The sequence below is a fragment of the Tenrec ecaudatus genome, chromosome 12, assembly GCF_050624435.1.
Source record: "Tenrec ecaudatus isolate mTenEca1 chromosome 12, mTenEca1.hap1, whole genome shotgun sequence".
Lineage (NCBI taxonomy): Eukaryota > Metazoa > Chordata > Mammalia > Afrosoricida > Tenrecidae > Tenrec > Tenrec ecaudatus.
The window spans coordinates 46,494,473-46,517,029 of record NC_134541.1 but is presented as its reverse complement, the minus strand read 5'-3'; the positions used below and the strand labels follow the sequence as shown (position 1 = coordinate 46,517,029).

The 22,557-nt window shown below is 39.1% G+C and overlaps 1 protein-coding gene and 1 pseudogene across 1 annotated transcript in view; one reads left to right on the top strand and one right to left on the bottom strand.

Annotated features, from left to right (window-relative positions):
- LOC142422649 (ADP-ribose glycohydrolase MACROD2-like) overlaps positions 1 to 22,557 on the bottom strand; it is a 717,500-nt gene that overhangs the window by 404,822 nt on the left and 290,121 nt on the right. The window lies entirely within an intron of this gene.
- On the top strand, positions 18,991 to 21,217 carry LOC142422203 (large ribosomal subunit protein uL2-like; annotated as a pseudogene).

The following is a 22,557-nucleotide window of genomic DNA, read 5'->3' as shown; positions in this document are numbered from 1 at the left end:
AATAATGTTCTGGTTGGGGGACACCACAGCATGATGAACTGTATTAAAGGGTCGCAGCATTAGGAAGGCTGAGAACCATTGATTTAGATGGTCCTGCAATTTCCCCATGCAAGAGAAAATTAGGGTTAGTGGAATAGAGTGGAGAGTACAGGAAGTGGATGAAGTCTAATTCCAAAGACCGGGCAACAGTAGGATTCCAGGAATAAAAACTGAGGAAATAGCAAGTTAACAAGGATATAGATTTTCAGGAGAGTGTCAGGGAGACCACTAGATTTCAGATTTTTAAACATATTGTACACAACAGGTTGCTAAATGTACAGTACAGGTTTACATCTGCTAATTACTAATGGGTCTTCCACCCTGAAAAGTGACTTACTTTGCAAGATAAATTTTAATATCTCCTTAGATTCAAAATTTGTGTTTATTATCCCTTTGGGAGTATCTCTAGGGAAGTTGGGAATGTGAGTTATCACCTGAGGGTTTAACCATTTGTGCTAGAGTACATTTAAGCAAGAGTACTTCTTGGAGAAGATAGATCTTGCTTGGTCATGTGGAGGAAAAGGCAGGTAAAAAGGACATGAATAACGAAAAAGGATATTTATTGATCTCAGGAATAAGTTGGGCTATACAGAAATGAATCTGCATTGAGAGAAGGCAGTATATTTAAAAGGAAAGGGGAAATTTACATGCACAAGAGGTGAGGTCCAAGTGACTGAGAGACTACCTTTGAGAGGGGTCAACATCAAGACAGACTAAGTCACTGAGATGAATGGAAAAGATCGAGATAAAAGAAAGGTAAGATGGGTCCTTAAGTGAATATCCAGATGATAAAGAGGAGAAGATGATGGAATTAGATGGAGTGGATGTAAAACATGAACTTAGAAAGGTTTTCAGTAATGGTGACAAAAATATAGAAAGAAAATGATCTAAGTCTGGAGGAAATAGTTTTGAGACACTCTGCTGATACTCCTCACTCTTCCCTACCCTAGTTTTATCATTACTGGTGAGAGAAGACAGGGAAGATGTCATTTTTAGGGAATAAATATCAATTAGGTAAAGGTAGTGGGGAAAATGCCAATCACAATAAGGAATTGCAACCCAAAAGAAAAGGATTACTCTGGTCCCAGTTAGGGCATGGCCTAGAAGGAAGTTACCACTCTTGGAAAGTGAAACAGAGTGGAGTTTACATTCATAAAGAATAAGATCCAGTCAGCACAAAGTGGTTTATGTTGTAGAGGTCAGACATCCTTCATCCTCCAACTTCTCCACCCTTTCTGACACCATTCACCCCCACTCAGCACTCGACTGGATTTGAGAAGTTGCTGCAATATTTACACAGAACTCAAAGAACACACTCTCAGTTATGCATTATTTGGAGTAAATCTGGAGTAAATTGCCCTTGTTGGTATCTGAGGCTGTAAATCTTTATAGTAGGGAGCCTCGTCTTCCTCCCTCCCTCCTTCCAACCAACTTTGTAGTTAGCAGCCAAACTAGGCCACTGGTGCTCATTATGTAAGCAAAAACCAAACCAAATGTATTGCCATTGAGTTAAGTCCAACTTAAAAGCAACCATACAGGACAGAGTAGAACAGCCCTTGTAGGTATTTGAGACTGTAATTCTTTATGGGTGTACAAAGCTTATTTTCTCCAGCAGAGTGGCTGGTGGTTTTGAACTGCTGACCTTGTGGTTATAGTCTCTCTATGTAAACAAACTCCTTTTCAAGTAGTGCCTCTCCCAGAAAGACCACAAACAGACCCAATCCCTCAGTGGATCATTAGTCACTCAATCTTACTGGGTAATTTCATACCCTACTTTTCTTTGTCTCTCTCTGCCTCTCTCTCTCTCTCTCTCTCTCTCTCTCTCTCTCTCTCTCTCTCTCTCTCTCTCTCTCTCTCTCACACACACAGACACACACACACACACACACAAATAAAACAACACCCACAAAAACAATCAAACATAAAATAAACCAATACCAGGTGTCCCCGCTGCCTAACCAATCATTGCTGGCAGGCAGAATTACTAACACGGGGAATGAGAGGCTGCATCAAAGAGAAACTGCCCTCACTACTAGAAAGGAAGGTGAAGCGGAAAAGGGAAGCAGGGAAAGCCAATGCACCCTGGGCTCCTTGAAAAGACTGCAGTCTAGAAAGCATTCTGACTCCGAATCTACATACTACACACATTCTGAATCGATGAAAGAAAAAGAACTAGAAAAATTAATGTAACTTTTTTTCTATCCTTTGAACATCGAAACAAAATTAAATTGATCTTTATTTCAAAATATGCACTGAAGATGTCCTCACATAGAAACTTCTCACAGCCTTCCCACCAGTACTATAGAAGTCCGGGTGTAGAGAGAACAGGTCTCATTTTTTACTCCTTCTGCTCCCTCCTGCCATCTCATTATTGTGTAGTATATGGGGAAAGGAGTTTATAAGTGAACTTTAGGGCTTCCTTGAAAGCTTATGTATTTCTTTAAAAAGAGGCTTCAAAAGGAAGCATGCAGCTACAGGGGATGGGACTTGGGGATAATGGGACCATACAGACATTGTGTGTACACATAAAAGCAGTGCTTCTGTCTCAGTGCCAGCTGGATAGGATGGAGGTGGGGGCAGCCTCAGCAATTACCAGCCAATGTAATTATCCTCCTGAATGTACGTTGGGGCTCCGGTAATTGTGACATTACAAAGCTCAGGCTATTTCATAACAATACTCCATTTAAAAGCATGGAATCACTACTGGAATTACACATTAGAATGCCTTACATAGGGCTACCAAGGTTAATGCATGAGCCCACTAAAGAATAGGTACAAAGGATTTCTAGTAAAATGTTCCCTCTTTAAAATATATTCCATACACATTAACCATACACATACACACACACACTTATTTTATGTATTTTATTTATAAAATCTCATTTAATTTCCACGATAACTTTATAGATGTAAATTATTATCCTTATTTTTCAAATCAGGAAATTAAGGTCATGGGTAACCCAGGAAGTTTATTTATTGAATATTCATTATTCATTGGATAACTACTCAAGAAGTGTGGTTGGGACAGGGAATACACCAGTGAGCCAAAAAAAGGCATTGGATTTAGAGTTAGCAGAGGGCAGGGATTCAGATAGTACACAGAAAACAAATGGTTACAAAGTAATACACTGTCTCACAACAGAGAAACACATTGCTGTTAGCAAGTTTGATGGGAGGACCATTTAGACTATGTAGTCAGGGAAGGCCGAAAGCCTGAGGGGAAAGGGTCTTTAACACATGAAGTGTGGAATGAAGGTCATTCTGAACACGGCAAAAGAATGTGCTAATGTTCCAGATAGGAAAGCAAATCAGCTCACTTAGGATTGGAAGACGGTTTATGCTCAGTGAATAAGACAAGTGAAATCAGCAAGGGACGCCTAGAGCAAATCACAAAGCACAGGTCAAGGCCTACATCCACGGTAGCAACATATGTACAAATGCGTTTGGCACAATGGATGGATGTACAGATTTTGGTAAGAGCTTTAAGAGCCCCCAATTAAATGAATTAAAAAAAGAATGTGGTCTTAAATTTAATATAAGAGAAAGTCAATAAAGAGTTTTAAACAGATGGGATACGGATGGTGTTTAGGGTTCAAACTGTCAGATTTCAATGTAATAAGGTCATTCACCTGAGAGAGATAATGAAGTGAAGAGAAGTGAAAAGATGCCAGATATATTTTGGAGCCATTAAGGAAACCTTCTTAAAATTACATAGTTATTAAATGGCAGAACAAGGATTCTGTTTGCCCCAAAGTGTTAGCTCTTTGACCATTCTCTTACACAGTGACAGAAGCTTTCTTTAGTAAAAGGGATGGAATCGTGTGTGTGTGTGTTTGTGTGTGTGTGTGTGTGTGTGTGTGTGTGTGTGTGTAATTAACTCCCAAAACATTTAATCCGGGCAAATGGGACTTTTCTCCCAAGGCTAACAGAGCTCTGCTCCGTGATGCTGAATGCTGAGTTCCCACTGCCTTCAATTTTTCACATGATTATTATGTCAATACCAAAGCTCTGAACTACTCTGAGAATAGCATTTGTCTTTCATGTAGCTCTCAATAAATTTAAACTCAAAGTTGGCATTCAAATATTAATATTTAAATTTGCTGCAACACATTTTCATGACTATTCATATCTTTAAGAGTAATAGCATAAGGACAAGTAAGTACCAGAACACTGACAACCCCCCGCCCCCCAAGGTCTTGACTTATTATCAATCCATAAGAGTAACATTGGACAGTCTAAAATAAGACGGAAAGAAATACCAATATTATTAAATAACTACCTGTATAAAGTAACTCCAAAATGTTTTATTCAGGGTATACATAGGAGAGATATATGAAAACAAATAGGTATTACACACCACCACTCTAGTGCCGTAGAGTTGATTCTGACTCATACTGACCCCACAGGACAGTGCAGGGTTTCCAACACTAAATATTTATGGAAGCCAAATGCCTCATCGTTCTTCCATTGAGCAACTGGTGGGTTTGAACTGCTAACTTTATAGTCAGCAGCCTAATGCTTAACCCACAGCATCACCAGAGCGCCTTTACAATTAAAAGTTACTTCATAAATTTTGGTAATATGTGCTAATAATTAATTTTAAAATATCAATTCCCTCATTTTTTTAAAAATGTAGAATTTAAACAAAAAAATTTATAGCTTAATTTTAGCCAGTATGCCATTTTTAAAAAGTCTATAATGGAAAAACTTATAGCTAATATATAAACCAAAATAAGAGCCTAACTACAAAGCTGTGTATATCACAAAGTAGTCACCATAGAAGAGATGCTATTTTCATTGCTACTATTTTTACATAATACAATCAATAATTTACTAGCTAAACTCCACAAATGAAAGAAATAATGATATTTCTACCTTTTTCTGCTAAATCTTTGCAATAGTACCAGGGATCTAGTAGGCCCATAAAATGATGTGTTGTATAAACGAAAGTTTATACAACTACAATCAAAGGTTTGTTTCAATAAAGATGTCACAGGTACCATCGAGATGATTCCGACTCAGAGCAACTTGAAGTACTACAGAACAAAACCCAGCCTGGTGCTGGGCCATCCTCACAATTGTTCTTATGTGTGAGTCCATTGATGCAGCTCCTGTGATAATCCATCATAGAAGGCGATCGAAAAAGCGCTTGGGTCAGGCACACCTTAATCCTCAAAATAAAAGTCTTCCTTTTCAACACTTTAAAGAGGTCTTGTGAAGCAGATTTACTCAATGAATTATGCCTTTTGATCTCTTGACTGCTGCTGCTGTAGCTTGATTGCAGATCCCTTCAATCCTTAACAACTTCATTTTTTTCTCTCTTTATCATGATGTTACTTATGTAATCGACCCTCAAGGCTGCAATCCTTGATCTTCAAGGGCTTCAAGACCTCCTCACTTTCAGCAAGGATTTGTCATCTGCATCTGGCAGGTTGTTAGGAAAGCCTTCCTCCAATATTGATGTCACATTCTTCTTCAAACAAATGCAGCTGCTCTGGTTATTTGCTTACTATAGAGATTAAGTGTGGTTAGAGGATGCAACAGCGGCGCACACCTTTGGAGATTTTAAACCATGCAGTTTTCACTTGTTCTGGCCACACAACTGCCATTTAATACATGCACAGGTTCCACGTGAGCACAACGCAGTGTTCTGGGATTCTCATTCTCCTCAATGTTATCCATCATTTGTTATGGTCCACAGAGTTAAATTACTTAGCATAGTCAATAAAACACCAAAGTAAACATCTTTCTGGTGTTCTCTGTTTTGAGTCAAGATCCAGCTGACATCAGCTCTTATTCCCTGTCCTGAATCTGGCAGCTTCCTGTCCATATTCTGCTACAACCATTGTTGGATGATGTTCAGTAAATTTTTTCTTGCATGCGATATAAATTATATTGTTCTAGGATTTGAGCATTTTGTTGAGTCACTTTTCCCTGGAAAGGGTACAAATATTGATCACTCACAATTTATTTCACTTACATAGAGTAATGTATGTCTGTTCCTCAGGCAGTCCACGCTCTGGTTTTAGCTGCGATATACAGCTTTTCCATCTCTCTCCACGGATCTACAGCTAATGTGATTTCTGTGTATTCCATCAGGAGAAGCCTATGTGTATGCTTGCCTTTTGTGTTGTTGCAAAAAGGATTTGCTATGCACAACTTGTTGATCTTGCAAAAGTCTATTATGCCTTCTCCATCTTATCTCACCAAGGCCATATTTTCCAACTACTGTTTCTTCCTCTTTGTTTCCATTTTTTGCATTCCAATCGACAATCATTTTCAATGCATCTTGTTGCATATTTCACCAATTTCCAACTGAAGTAATTGGTAGAATTCTTCTACTAACTTTTATACTTGGTGCATAAATTTGAATAATAGTCGTATTGATTGGATTTACTTGAACTCAGGTAGGTGTGACCCTGTCACCAACAGCTGCACTTCTTGAAATGCCCTTTTTGATGATGAAGACAACACCACTCCTCCTGACTCTGTCATTCCTGGTGTAGTGCAGCTTAGGGTTTTCTGATTAAAAATGGCCAATACCAATTTCTTTGAGCTCATCAAATACCTGAGATGTCAATATTTATGTGTTCTTTTTTTACATTTCATTTTATTACCTTTTTAAACTACAGTTTTCCTAGACTCATACTTTGTACATTCCAAGTTCTGATTATTAATGCATGTTTGTAGCTTTCTCTTCTCATTTTGAGTCATGATCCATAACAGTCATGAAGGCTTCACTACCACAGGCTTCATTCCATCTGTGTCATTAAGGTTGACTAGTTTGAGAAGGCAGAACTTCCTCAGTCATATTTTGAGTGCCGCCCCCCTCCCCCCCATCCTGGAGGGCTCATCTTCTGGCACTATCTCTGACAAAGTTCTGCTTCTTTTCATGAGGTTTTCAATATTGGACAATGCTTTGATTCCACCCATGAGTTTTCAATGGCTAATTCCTCAGAAGTGGAGAGCCTATTCCTTCTGTGTAGTCTGTTCTTAGTCTGGAAGCTCTGCAGAAAACTGTTCACTTTAGCCATGCTGGCATTTGAAATACCAGTGACATAAATTCCAGAACCCCAGCAGCTAACAAGTTCCCACCATATGACAAACTGACAGACAGGTGATATTCTAGACTCATAGCAGGCCTATACAAGACAAAATGAAACACTCTCTGGTCACGCACCATCCATACAATTATCTGACCACCTACGTTACCAAGCAAGATGTCTTCTTCCAAGGAATGATCTCTACTTGCAATATGTCCAGGGTATGTGAGGAAAGTCTCGTCATCCTGGCTTCTATAAAGCTTTCTCAATGTACTTTTTTTAAACATGAATTTGTTCATGCTGCGGTAATTCATGGTACTTTCAATATTCTTCCCTAGCAACATGATTCAAATGTATCCATTCTTCTTCAGTATTCCTTTTCAATGTCTAACTTTCACATGAATACGAGCCAATTGAAAACACCCTGACTGGGGTCAGGGGCCTCTTAGTCTCTTTGGAATTCTTACTCTTCAACATTTTAAAGAACGCATGTGCAACAAAATTGTCCAGTGGAACACATAACTTGATTCCATGTTTTAAAGTATTGTTTAACATGAATTAGGTGTGGATTTCATATTTTGAATATTGACTGCCTCTTCCATGAACATTGATTACAAATCTAAGAAAAATGAAATCCTCGACAACTGCAAACATTTCTTCACCATTTATCATGATTCTATCTATCAATTCAGTTGTGAAGATTTTTGCTTTCTTTACACTGAGTTAAAATCCATACTGATTTTCATCAGCAAGTGTTTCAAATCCTCCTCATTTTCATGCAGCAAAGTTGTGTCATTTCCACATCACAGCTTGGGGCAATTCAGCCATACTTTCTAAGGCTCTGTTTCACTTTCTATAAAATATGATAATAATAGTGCCCCTCCAACTATAGGAAATAAATGATATATTTTAAGTAAAGCATTTCCTTGACGTGAAACTTAGTAAATATCCTGTAAATTTTATTTTTACTGGTAATGATGAAAAACATTTGTCTGGTACTTAATATTAGAACTTCCATTTGAATATGGGGAGAAAGGTCTTCCTACCCCTGTAAAGAGATTCAGTCTTGGAAACTCATAGGGAAGTCCTACTTTCCCCTACAGGGCCACTGTGAGTTGGCATTGACGGGATGGCAATGAGTGAGGACGTTTGAATATAGGATCAGGAAGAGTGGTAAGAAGAGAACCAGAATCAATAAGCTTTGTCCATATTCACCAAGTGGTGCTGGAAAAATTGGATCTTCATCTGCAGAAGAATGAAACTGAATCCATACCTCATCTCATGTACAGAAATAAACTCAAGGTGAATCAAAGACCTTTAATGTACATCCCAGAGCTCTGAAGACCACCAAGGAGAAAATGGGAATAAATTTAAGGCCCAAATTGCAGGGAATAGAAATACTATCAAACATAAAAAGATGAGTCAGTCAGGGTGCAATGTAGCACCAATGAAGAATACAGCTTCCCCCCTGATCATAAATGCTTCCTTCCCCGCCCCACCTACTACCATGATCCGAATTCTACCTTGCAAGTCTGGATAGATCAGAGGTTGTACACTGGTGCAGATAGGAGCTGGAGGAACAGGGAATCCAGGGTGGATGATACCTTCAGAACCAGGGGTGTGAGGGGCGATACTGGGAGAGTAGAGGGTGAGTGGGTTGGAAAGGGAGAACTGATTACAAGGATTTACATGTGACCTCCTCCCTGGGGGACGGACAACAGAAAAGGGGTGAAGGGAGACGCCGGATAGGGCAAGATATGACAAAATAATAATCTATAAATTATCAAGCGTTCATGAGGGAGGGGGGAGAGGGAAGAAAGGGAACAAAAAAGAGGACCTGATGCAGAGGGCTTAAGTGGAGAGCAAATGCTTTGAGAATGATTGGGGCAAAGAATGTACAGATGTGCTTTATACAATTGATGTATGTATATGTATGGATTGTGATAAGAGTTGTATGAGCCCCTAAGAAAATGTTTTTAAAAAACATAAAAAGAAAGCACACATAGTAGAAGACAAAATAGATAACAGGGACCTACTAAAAATAAGATATGTGTCTACATCAAAAGGCTTCATCAAAAGTGTAAAAAGGAACCCAAACACTGGGGGAATCTTCAACAATAACACAACAGACGCAGGATTAATATCTAAAATTTACAGAAAGTACAAATCCTCCATAAGAAGAAAAATGAATAATCCAACTTAAAATGGACAAAGGACATGAAAAGATATTTCATCAGCAAAGACATTCAAATAGCTAATAAACATATGAAAAATGATCCTGATCATTCACCATCTCAGAGATGCAAATCAAAACAATGATGAAATTATCATGTTCCACCAACAGTGACAGACCAATTAAAAGAAACAAACACACAGAAAACCACAAAAGCTAGAGTGGGTGGGTGCCAAGGGATTAGCACTCTCATGCACTGCTGGTAGATCTGTAAATACGTACAAGCATTATGGAAAGTGATATGGTGCTACCTAAAACAACTTGGAATGGAAATCTCATAGAATCTATCAATACCAAGAGAAAATATACAAACAGACATAGTCACTCCCATGTTTATTGCAGCACTGTTCACAATAGCAAGAAGTTGGAAAGAGCTCAAACATCCTACAGTAGGAGACTAGGTAGGGAAACTTTGGTACATACACACAATAGAATACTATCCATTGCTCAAAAACAATGATGAAACCTCAAAACACCCCATGAATGGACCCAGATAACATTATGCTGAGTAAAATTCATCAATCACAAAAGGATAAGCCTTGTACAAGACCACTGTAATAGAATAAGAACAGACAAAGATTTTCTTCTTTTAAAAAAATCATTTTTGGGGGGTGGGGCTCTTACAACTCTTATAACAATCCATACATCAATTGCATCAATCACATTTGTGAATATGCTGCCATAATCATTTTCAAAGCAATTTCTTTCTCCTTGAGCCCTTGGTATTAGCTCCCTTTCCCCCTCCCTCCACTTCCTTTCCACCCTAGTGAATCCTTGATAAATTATAAATTATTATTATTTTAATATCTTATACCATCCACTGTCTCCCTTCACCAACATTTCTGTTGTTCATCCCCCTGGTGGGGGGTTTATACATTGATTGTTGCAATCAGTTCCCCCTTTCTCCCTCTCCCCCTGCCACCTTCCCCTTATCCTCATGGTATTGCTATTCCCATTACTGCTCCCGAAGGGTTTATCTGTCCTGGATTCCTTGTGTCAAGAGCTCTCTTCTGTACCAGTGTACATGATCTGGTCTAGCTGGATTAGGTAGAACAGGGTCAGGATAGTGGGGAGGTGCGGGGAGGAAGCATTTAAGACTAGAGGAGGAACAGATTTAGAATGGTGGGGGGTGGGAAAGGGAGGAAAGATGAAACAATAGCCTAGAGGGTTAACAAGTGTCCACTTGGGTGAAGGGGAAGATTAAGAACCAGAGTCAACGCCATTGAGCATATTGAGAATGGTAGGGACCCTAGAGGACTCTATAGAGTGGATGCTGTGCTTTTCTAAGACCGTAACTTGTCATGGGAGTAGAAAGCCTCATCTTTCTCTCATGGAATAGTTGGTGGTTTCCACCTTCTGAATCATGCAACCAGGGCTCCTGAAGGGGAAGATAATAATCCACAAGAAGGAGAAATCAGACTTGAGTGGGGTAGGAGTAGAGGTGGGGGTAGGCATAGAATTCCCTGTGGAGCTTTGGTGAGTGGTTTGAACTGTTAAATGCAGAGTTGATTGTCTGATATGTAATCCCACCACCCCCACACACATAATTCACAGTGAGAATACATTAAATAAAATGTAAGTTAAAAGAAAGATTTGCCTGCATTTCTATTTTTCCTCTGTGCTCTGCATTCATTTTTACAGAGGCAACAAAGGCACACTTTTCTCTCTTGGTAACAGAGAATAAGGCTTATTATATCATTCTGCTATTCTTTGGTAAAGATACAAGTGGGGGTGTCAACTACAAAAAAAGTAGAAGAAAATTTCAAAGATTATTTAGCCTGAAACTGTTAAAACAGCAGAAGACGTCTCATTTCACAGGGTCCTTCCTGCCCCCCACGCTAAATAAGAACAGCTATTTAGGTAGTCATTTGCTTAATAAAGATCACAGAACTAATAAAGTGTATCATTGTATGAATACTGTGAAACATGTTTTAGTTGAATTAGGTCATGCTGGTGGGAATTGTTTTGATTGGGCAAGATAGACAGTTACAGCTATGTACATGTTTGTGGCAACTATATTCCTCTGTGTAAGTGCAATAACAAATTGCACAAGCTAGGCCATTCCCTTGTAGCTATTAATCTAAATTAGCATACACTTGCAATTAAAAGAGACAGGCCTGTTCTCAGGCTTTAATAAACATTTCTGAACTGGATCTTCTTATTTCTTAGTTTATCAGATGCTGGTCTCTTCTAGCTATAGGAACATTTTCATATTTCTTCAGAAAATTTCTCTGCAACTGAACTGACATAGCGAAAGAGTTAGGTCTCTAAGTGAAAATTAATCTTCAATATTTATCATGGTGCAACAGTATTTCTTAGAAGTGCACAAGTTCACCAGCATATTAAACTTTCTCACTTCCCAAAACAAATTCCTCATGTTCTATTTAAATTCGTCACATTTTCTTGGAGTCCAAGAGAAGAGAGATAGCAGTAGGAGTCATTATAACCAATTAAGATTTCACATACATTTGGTGTGTGGGGTGGGGGAGGGAGGCAGTTCAAACTAAGCCTTTAATAATTGTGTGAGAGCAAATCTATAAGTCCTTTCAAACTAAAGAAAAAATATGTGAAAGAAAACAATGATAAAATGAAGTAAATTAAGAGTAACTGTTTATCAAATATTTACCACTAAAATATCCGTTAATATTAAAATACAGTATTAATATTCACTTAAAAGTATACTGATCCTTCACTCTGCTTTCAACAAGTCTATGACAAAAAACTAAATAATAAACTTAATCAACAAATTCTTTCAAAAATTGCTCTGAGGCAGGGAAATCTATATTTCAGAATCTCTTCTAAAATTTAATGTGCAGATTGAAGTATTATAATGTAGATGTGAAAGACAGGCATTATTTAATGTACACATTAAGCCAAACCCAACCAAACTCTGCCACTGATTCAATGATGACTCACAGTGACTCCCTGTGGGTTTCTGAGAATGTAACTGTTTACGGGAATAGAAAGTCCTATCTTTCTTTAGAGGAGCTGCTGGTGGTTTCAAACTGACTGACTGCCCAACTATGCAGATTGCAGCTCAGCACACAATGACCGCACTACCAGGACCCTTTAATAAGACTCTGAAATATGACCTTTTGAACTGAAATCCAAGTTTTTTTCACATGCTATGTACTTGGCCTTGGTAAAATCATTTTACTTATATATGCAATTATTAAATGCATGAAAATATTTTAGAGAATATTAAATTGATTTTCTCTTCCTATATATGAGCTGACCAGTAATCGAAATAAAGAAATCTGATCATCTTTATATCCACAATTCTTTCCCATAAAACAGCATTCATTATTCAAGTTCCTCAAGCAGAACCAAGTTTTAAGCTTTTCAGATTTGTCTGATGATACAAATCACCCAGAAATTGTGACTGACCAAGTTCGGATGAGCCCTATATGCTTAACCAGGTAAGTACTATAGCAAGTTTCAAAACGCTGAATTAGTTGAAGTGGTGCCTTATCACGGAACCCAGGAAAAGTATTTATGCAGTCACAGCCATTGAACAGGTATGATTAGTGGAAATGAGGATGTTACAAATGATATTTTCATACAATGATAATTTTATTGAATTCTTATTAGTAGAAAATATTTACTGAATGGCAATAGGGTATGTATTATAATAAAATCCACAAAATAGTATATGAAGGTTAATTTGGGGAAAAAACTTGGCCTTAGCAAAATCATGTGAATAGAGAATCAGGCAGGAATAAAGAGAAGAAACACTGGTAAAGATATACATAATTACATGCTACCATTTGTCCTAAAAAGCTCAGAAAACATTGGACAAGAGTCTTATTGATCAAATGGTCTAGTTCTTTTTTAAAAATCATTTTATTGGGGGCTCGTACAATTCTTATCACAATCCATACATACATCCATTGTGTTAAGAACATATGTACCTTTGTTGCCATCATCATTCTCAAAACGTTTGCCTTCTACTTGAGCCCTTAATAACTGCTGCTCATTTTCCCCCTCCCTCCCCACATCCCACTACCACGTGAACCCTTCATCATTCTTATATTATTGTTATTTTGTCATATGTTACACTGTCTGACGTCTCCCCCCGTCCTCTTCTCTAGTTCTTCAAGAAGTCTGTTACAGTTATTTATGTCATCACTACTATGAATAATGGGAAAAATGCTAATAACAAGAATATTAAAATAACAAATGAACTGCAAAATAATATAAAGGGTATAATCACTATGTTCCCTTGACCCTTCTGAATTTGGAAACAAATTATACTTTATCTCTCATGAGTAAAATGAACACAAATGACATATTTTCAAGAAAAAGATAAAATGAAATAGCCTTTTATTCCTTGTACACCTCCCTATGTCCATCATGAACACACACCACACCCAGGCGTAAATAAGTTAAGTGTAGCTTCCATAATTAAGAGGTTGTAATCTAGCAAGGTCAATATAAATTGGGATCAACTTGATGGCCATGAGTTTTTAATCTAGTAGAAATGTAAGCATTAATAATTGTGTAAAGAAACCCCAATGCAATGATACCAAAATTAACACCAATATTCTTGTACTTAATGAAGAGCACTCAAAAATAAAGTATGATAAATGTTCATAACTCTCTATATAATTTACTATTATATTCATTAACCAAGCTAGTATTTGCATATTATAGTTTAAGATCCAAAGTAGTACACTGAGAGTTAAAACAGCGAGATGAAGAAATATTTCCCTTAAATTTCTGGGGAAAAGGATAACTAGCTGTACATATGAATAAAATGAATTTAAATGCTGGTGGTGCACTGGGTTATGGATTGAGCTGCTAACCATAAAGCTAACAGTTTGGTACCAGCATCCACTCCGCCAGATAAAAGCTAAGGCTTTCTCTTACCCAAAATTTACAATCTCAGAAACCCACAGGGACAGCCAAACTCTGCCCCATAGGTTGCTATGAGTTGGAATTGATTCAATAACAGTGAGGTTATTAATTAGTTTATTTTTAATGGCCATTCAAATATCACTAGTCAAAAGATGCATGACTTATAATAAAGCATATTAAAAACATTACTTAAAACAAAGCCCAAGAGAGCAGGTAAAAAAAATTCAGGTATGAAAATAAAACAGTAGTTAACATGTTATAATAGCTGAGTGGTGAGATCATAAAATTGTTCCATTTTCCTTTTCTAAGTGTCCAAGACCAACCACTTGTTCACAGCAAAAGCTTTTTAAATATTACAAATAGTGAACGTACACATGGACTCATTCTGGAGATGGGATACTCAGAAATCAAATTGACGACATCAGTGGAAAGACATGCTGGAGAAGCTCAATATCAATAACTAAACCCAGGTCAGGGCTGAGTGCAGAACAGACCATCAGTTGCTGATTTGTGGTTCAGTATGAAGCTGAAGAAAATTAAAACAAGTCCGCAAGAGCCAAAATGCAACCTGAGTAATGCCACCTGAATTCTGAGAACATCTCAACAGATTTGACACATGAGCACTAATGAGAGAAGTCTTGATTACCTGTGGAAGGACATAAGAACATCATTCAGGAAGAAAGCGAAAGGTCATTAATAAGACAGGAAAGAAAGAAAATATCACAGGGAATAAAAGGAAGATTCTGAACCTTGATTTTAATAGATAAAGGAGATGGAGAAATGATGAATTCAAAGAGCTGAACAGAAAATTTCAAGTCAGCTCAAGAAGAAAAAGTAAATATTATAATAAAATGTGCAAAGACCTAGAGTTAGAAAACAGAAAAGGACAACACAGCAGGTCTTAAACTGAAAAACTCAAGAAAAAATGCAAGCCTCAATTTTCAATACTGAACGTTGTAAAAGCAAAATATTGAATGATGTAGGAAGCATCAAAGCAAAAAAGATGGAAAGAATACACAGAGGTGCTGTACTAAAAGAATTAGTAGGATTCCATCATTTCAAGAGGTAGTGTATGAGTAAGAACTAAGGACAGTGAAAGAATAAATCCAGGTACAATGAATGCACTAACCCCCAAAAATAAAATAAAAGGATCCAGACACTGATGAAATACCAATTGAAATGTTTCAAGAAGCTATTAAGCCCTGGAAGCATTCAGCCTTCTATGCCACGAAATTTGAAAGACATCTTCTTGGCCAACTGACTGGAAGAGAGCCATTTTTGTAACCATTCCAAAAAAAGATGACGCAACAGAATGCTCAAATTATAGAACAATATCATCTATATCCCATGCAAGTACAATTCTAATGAAGATCATCCAACAGTGGTTGTAGCAATGCATTGACAGGGAACTTCTAGAGGTTCAAACTGGATTCAGAAGAGAGGGTGGGATAAAGAGTATCATCACTGATGTCAGAAGGATCTTGGCTGAAGCAGAAAATACCAGAGAAAGATAATTATTATGTTTTAGTGACTATGCAAACACATTTGACCGTGTAGATCATAACAAACTATGGATAACCCTGAGAAGAATGGGAGTTCCAGACATGTCACTGTGCTCAAGTGAAAATTGTACTTGGATAAGAGGGAATTGTGTGAGCAGAACAAGGGAATACTGGTTTGCTTAAAATCTCAAAAACTGTGCATCACTATTGCATACACTAACCATATGTATTCAATCAGTATGCTGAGCAAATAATCTGAGAAGCTAGATTATATTAAAAAGACTGGCATGAAGATTAGAAGAAGGCTTATGAAGAGCCTGCCAGATGCAGATGACACAATCTTGCTTTCTGGAAGTGAGGAGAACTTGAAATACTTGCTGATGAAGAGCAAGGATTGCAGCCTTCAGTGTGTAAAGAACCCTCACAACCGGACCTGTAGGTGTCATCATGATGAATGAAGAAAAGATTGAAGTTGTCAAGGATTTTGCCTTGCTTTGATCTGCAATTGATGCTCCTGGAAGCAGCAGTCCAGAGATAAAAAATGTCTTTCATTAGGCAAATCTGCTGCACAGGACCTCTTTAAAATATTGATAAGTTGGGACTCTGAGGACTAAAATGTGCCTAGCGAACCCAAGGTATTTTCAATTGCCTCTTATGCGAGTGGAATTTCAATATTCAATTAGGAAGACAAAAGGAGAATGGGTGCATCTGAACTGTGGAGCTGGTGAAGAATATTGAAAGTGCCACGGACTGCTGAAAGAACAAGCAAGTCTCTCCTGGAAGAATTACAGCCAGAATGTTCCCTTGAGGCAATGCGCATCTTACACACTTTGCTTTTGTTTTGTTTCTACAACCAATTTTAGAACATGTATTTCTTTCTTTTTTTTCTTTTTTTACATTTTATTAGGGAGTCATACAACTCTTATCACTATCCATACATATACATACATCAATTGTACAAAGCACATCCATACATTCCCCGCCCCAATCATTCTCAAAGCATTTGCTCTCCACTCAAGCCCTCTGCATCAGGTCCTCTTTTTTTTTCCCCTCCCTCCCCGCTCCCCCCTCACTCATGTGCCCTTTGTAATTTACACATCATTATTTTGTCATATCTTGCTCTATCCGGAGTCTCCCTTCCCCCCCTTCTCTGCCGTCCCTCTCCCAGGGAGGAGGTCACATGTGGATCCCTGCAATCAGTTCCCCCCTTCCAACCCACTCACACTACACTCTCCCAGCATCGCCCCTCACACCCTTGGTCCTGAAGGTATCATCCACCCTGGATTCCTTGTGCCTCCAGCCCTCATATGTACTAGTGTACAACCTCTGCCCTATCCAGCCCTGCAAGGTAGAATTCGGATCATGGTAGTTAGGGGGAGGAAGCATCCAGGATCTGGGGGAAAGCTGTGCTCTTCGTCGGTACTACCTTGCACCCTGACTGACCCATCTCCTCTCCTAAACCCCTCTATGAGGGGATCTCCAGTGGCCAACACTTGGGCCTTGGGTCTCCACTCTGCACTTCCCCCTTCATTCAATGTGGTATATATATATATATATATATACACACACACACACACATATTCTTTTTTTTTTTTTTGCATGATGCCTTATACCTGTCCCTTTGGCACCTCGTGATCACACTGGCTGGTGTGCTTCTTCCATGTGGGCTTTTTTTGCTTCTGAGCTAGATGGCCACTTGTTTATCTTCAAGCCTTTAAGACCCCAGACACTATCTCTTTTGATAGCCGGGCACCATCAGCTTTCTTCGCCACATTTGCTTATGCACCCATTTGTCTTCAGCGATCCTATCATGGAGGTGTGCAGCCAATGATATGATGATTTTTTTGTTCTTTGATGCCTGATAACTGATCCCTTTGGGATCACTCGCTCACTCTGGCTGGTGTGTGCTTCCATGTGGGCTTTGTTGCTTCTGAGCTAGATGGCCGCTTGTTTATCTTCAAGCCTTTAAGACCCCAGTCACTATCTCTTTTGATAGCCGGGCACCATCAGCTTTCTTCACCACATTTACTTGTTCACCCACTTTGGCTTCAGCAGTTGTGTCGGGAGAGTGAGCATCATAGAGTACCAATTTAATAAACAAAAGTATTCATGCATTGAGGGAGTGCTTGAGTAGAGGCCCAAGGTCCTTCCGCCACCTTAATATTAAACCTATAAATGTAGACAATTAGATCTATTTCCCCATCCTTATATATATGTTTGCATGTACACGTCTTTGTCTAGACCTCCATAAATGCCCCTTGACTCCCAGCTCCTTCCTCCCTCTCCCTTGATTTTCCTCCTGCCCCACCACCATGCTCAGTCCCCACCTGGGCTACAGCTATACCTCTTCTCTACACAACCTTACCCTTGATCGTTCCCCATCAGGCCTGTCACGCCCCCCTCACTACCATTTTGGGTCCCATGTTGTTCCCTTGTCCCTGTGTTTATTAACACCACTTCCTTACCCTCCTCCCCCTCCCCCACCCGGATCTGTCTGTCCCCCCGGAACTGTCTGTCCTATTGTTTTTCCTCCAGATAGTTCATCCAGCCTTTCCTATTCAGACAGACCTGTGGAGACACTAACATGCACGAAAACAAGACAGAGGAAAACAAAGCAACAGTATACAAGCACACAATAAAACAACAAAAACAAACCACTGACAAAGAACAAAACAAAACACTTCACAAAAGAAAGGCTTATAGTTCGTTCAAGGATCCTTTGCTGGCCCTTAGGAGCGTTTTCCAGTCCAGTCTGTTGGGGCACCACGCCCTGGCCCCAAAGTCCACTTTCAGCATTCCCTGGGGACCTTGCCACTCCATTCCCTTGCTGTTCCACTGCACTCCCCCAGTGCTTTGCCTCGGTGTGGTGGGATCAGGTCATGCAATTCCCACACTGTGTCTCCGGTGCTGTCCCCTGTATCGCCCTTAGTCACTGAGGGGCATCACGTCTCATAGTAGGGCCAGCCAGAACAAGTATTTCTTTCTTGTGTGCTTTGTAATCAACTCCCCACCTCCCACAACCTCCCTACATGGCCCCTAAGAAACCATCAACGCAATCACCATGTCTATACCTCTACTCATCCTTTACTTCACATACAGAACACATAAGACAAAAGCACAACAACAGCAAAAGCCCAATGTACTCTGTGAGCACACCCCTGGTTTGTGGTCACAGGGTATTCTCCGGAGGCTTAATCTATGTGTGGGCCCTGCAAATGGATTTTGGGTTAGCCTTTTGAAAACCAGGTGATCACAATTTAATTTACTTCTTTGGAATTGGATTTTATCATCCAAAAATCCTTGGATCACATAAGCCATGTGGGCCCAGCTGGCACCTCATTCAGATGGCTGCTTGTTCGCAGATAAGCCTTTAAAGACTCTGGACAATATTCTTTTGAATAGCTGGCACCATTTAGTTTCTTCACCACACTTTGCTATAGCGCCCATAAGTGCAGTGATCTCTAAGTATCAAGCAAGGTCATACCATAAAAACTAATTATTCTCAGTTCTTTTAGTCTTGCTTGTTAGCAGACCTGCTGCCATAAGTCGCCTCATTGGGGTAGAGGAAGTCTCTGGCCCTGTTTCAAGCACATGTGAAGCACTGTAAAGGCTCCAAGCAGCAGCATGCCTCAGATTTCACTGAACAGCACAGCTACGTCAAAGGAATCATGAAGGACATCATCCACCACGCGATCTATAATGCACCCCTTACCAAGGTTGTCTTCCTGACCATACATATTTAAGAAGCATACATGTTTAAGAAACAGACATGTTTAAGAAGCAGACAGAGCTGTTTGTCGCAATGGAATGCATACCTACCAGCCTGTTGTGTACAGTGATGAGAAGGCCAAGCTCAGCATCAGCAATGTCCACCCATTGGCAGACATGCCTGAGAGCACCATGCTTGAAGGCACTATCGCTTGGTATCTGAAGGAGAAGCCTGGAGACCACGGCAAGCTGACACTAGCTTCCGCAAACTATGCAACCATCATTTCCAACCCTAAGACCAAGAAAACCCATTTGAAGCTGCCCTTAGGCTCCAAAAAGTTCCTCTCTTCTGCCAACAGAGCCATGGTTGATGTGGTGGCTGGTGATGGCCACATAGGTAAGCTCATCCTGAAGGCTGGCCGTGTCGACAAGTGTAAGGTCAAGAGGAACTGTGGGCCTCGTGTGGGGGATGTGAGCATGAATTCCATGGATCATCCTGTCAGAGGTGATAACTACCATAAAGCGCACTGGCAAACCCTCAACCATCGGGGGTGGTGGTGGTGTCACTGGTAGAGAAAAGGGGTCGCATTGCTGCTTGCCAGACTGGTGGCTCCAGGGAAGCAAGACTGTGCAGGAGAAAGAAACTATGGCTGGAGACGCAATAAACTTGTTTCTCCTGTCAAAAAAAAAAAAAGGACTAATTGTTCTCAGTTTGGGGCTAGACTTAAGTGTGAACCCAAAATCTATTCATATATCTATGATTTATATATGTTGTTGGTTCACTTTAGAGACATCATTATCATTTTATGATATATAGGATTATCACTTATGTCTCTAAAGTGAATGAGACATGTATAAATCATAAGTATCATTTTATGTCACAGAACATTATCATTAATCTCTTAGGCATAAGGTAATTCTAGTGATTATATTATTCAGGGGAGACCAGGACCTGGAGAAGGACATCATGCTTGGTAAAGTGCAGGTGCAGTGAAAGAGAGGAAGGCCCCCAGCAAGATGTACTGAAACAGTGGCTTTCACAACAGACTAAAGCATAGGAACAATTGTGGGGATGATGCCAGCCTGGGCTATGTTGTGCGGTCAATAGGGGTCAAACTTGACCCGATGGCATCTAACAACAACAACAAAAATTCAAATTTCCCAGCATCATATTATTTTTATGACTATGGAAAATAATTATCTTATGAAAGAAACTACCTGAAGAGACAATTTTTTAATCAATACAGTGAGGAATTTAAAAACTTTTTTCCTTAAAATGAAAAATCATGTTGTTCCTCAAAGAGAAAATATCTTGAGCGTTCTTCATTTTGTCCAGTAAAAATATAATACAATGAAAAGATAAAAATACAAGGATGGAAATTCCATGTGCTACTTCCAAATGTAAAACCCCAAAGAATTGTCCATGGTTGAATGGAAATAAATAACTGACTATTTGGAAGAACTCTTAATAGTCATCCTGTGTGTGTGCTCCAAAGGCATTTAAGAAACATAGCAATGGCTGTCAAAAAATATGTATCCTTTCTTGACAAAGAGTGGGCCAATCTTCTATTGGCTTTCTATTAAAAACACAAGACATAACAGTGAGTGAATTTAAGTATTAATTTTTTTATACATTCTATCTCTAAATCCTAACTCCCTTCCACCTTATATTTCGCTCCCCTTTCCTAGTCTCTCTTCAACTTTGGCCTTTTCACACCAGTAGTTCTTTAGAAGATGTTCAAGAGTACTGCTATTTCCAGGCATGGCTTCGTGAATTCCAGAACAATAGTAGAAGGGCTCGGGGATATGTGGAGAATTATGCATTCTCCCTTTAAGACAAACATGACCACTTCCTAGAGTTAATCAAAAATTGAATTTTTAAGGGATACTGTACTCATGAAATGGGCTTAGTCATTTACCCTGGAGCCTTTTTCCAATTTTCTTGCATATCATGCTGACATAATAAGTCCATTTTCCCTCCCTTCATGCTAGCAAGAACCCAAAGGCAAGTAAGAATAAATAGGGCAAAGAAGTCAACGTGAATCACAGAAAGGCATCTGTCAAAATTCAATCCAACATCTAGACAAAATCTCAAGAAGTAACCCAGTTTAATCCAGTACTTTCAGTTGCTTCCGATCCAGATTCCATTTCCCACTGTGAGGCTTTAGCTTACATATTCTTCAAAGTATCAACATAGTTCTGACAGAGCTCTCTGAGACTCTCAAACTGAGTGTTATTTGCTTTGGGTTTATATAGTACAGAAACAACTTAGACAGCAAATAACATAAATGCCATCACCATGTTCCAGACCAGGAGTTTTTATTACAGCAAATTTAACTCTGGCCAAGTTGCTGCAATCAGCACATTTTCATGGCAAATACACTGACTGCGTTTTCTTTCTGAGCAGTACATAGCACTCAGGCTGTTCCTGAGAAGGATTCGTGAAACAGCTCTAATCAACACATTATGGTTGGAACAGCAAGATGTATTACTCACAATTTTATGCCTTAATTGTCAAAACTGTTTGCTTTTCAGATAAATAGAATCAACTTTAGTTTTTAGTAAAACCATCTAAATCAGTTCATTAATTGACATGTCAAATAATCCATACCTTTCCCCCACCAACTACATCTTCTGAGATGATAATTGATTTGTTGCAGAAGAATAGAGAGGACATCTCATTCTCACACATGAGGGAGCTTCAAAAAGTTCATGGAACAACAAAAAAAAGTTCACAGAGCAATTCTATTATATTTTAAATCCATTCCCATGAACTTCTGAAGCCTCCCCCTCCCATATTCCTGAAGTTTATAAATTTGTGGTAGATAACTATCCAAAGGCATTCCAAATTGTACACTCTACTTTATCCCTCTTTAACTAATAACAATTCCTTTCTTCCTTTTAATAATATGTATGTGTGGGGGGGAGTGGTGGAGAAGCCTTGGGAACATACTGTTTACTTGTTGGGTTTGTGACCTGACAGGTCAACAGTTCAAAACTATCAGCCACTACTTGGCTAGGTTTGTAACTCCTTTAAATAGTTACAGTCTCAGAAACTTACAAGGGCAATTCTATCCTGTCCTACAGGGTGGCTGCGAGTTGGCATTGGCTTGATGGCAGTAGAGTTTGGTTTGGTTTTGGTAGGTGTGTGAGTGACATGGGAGACCACATGTTC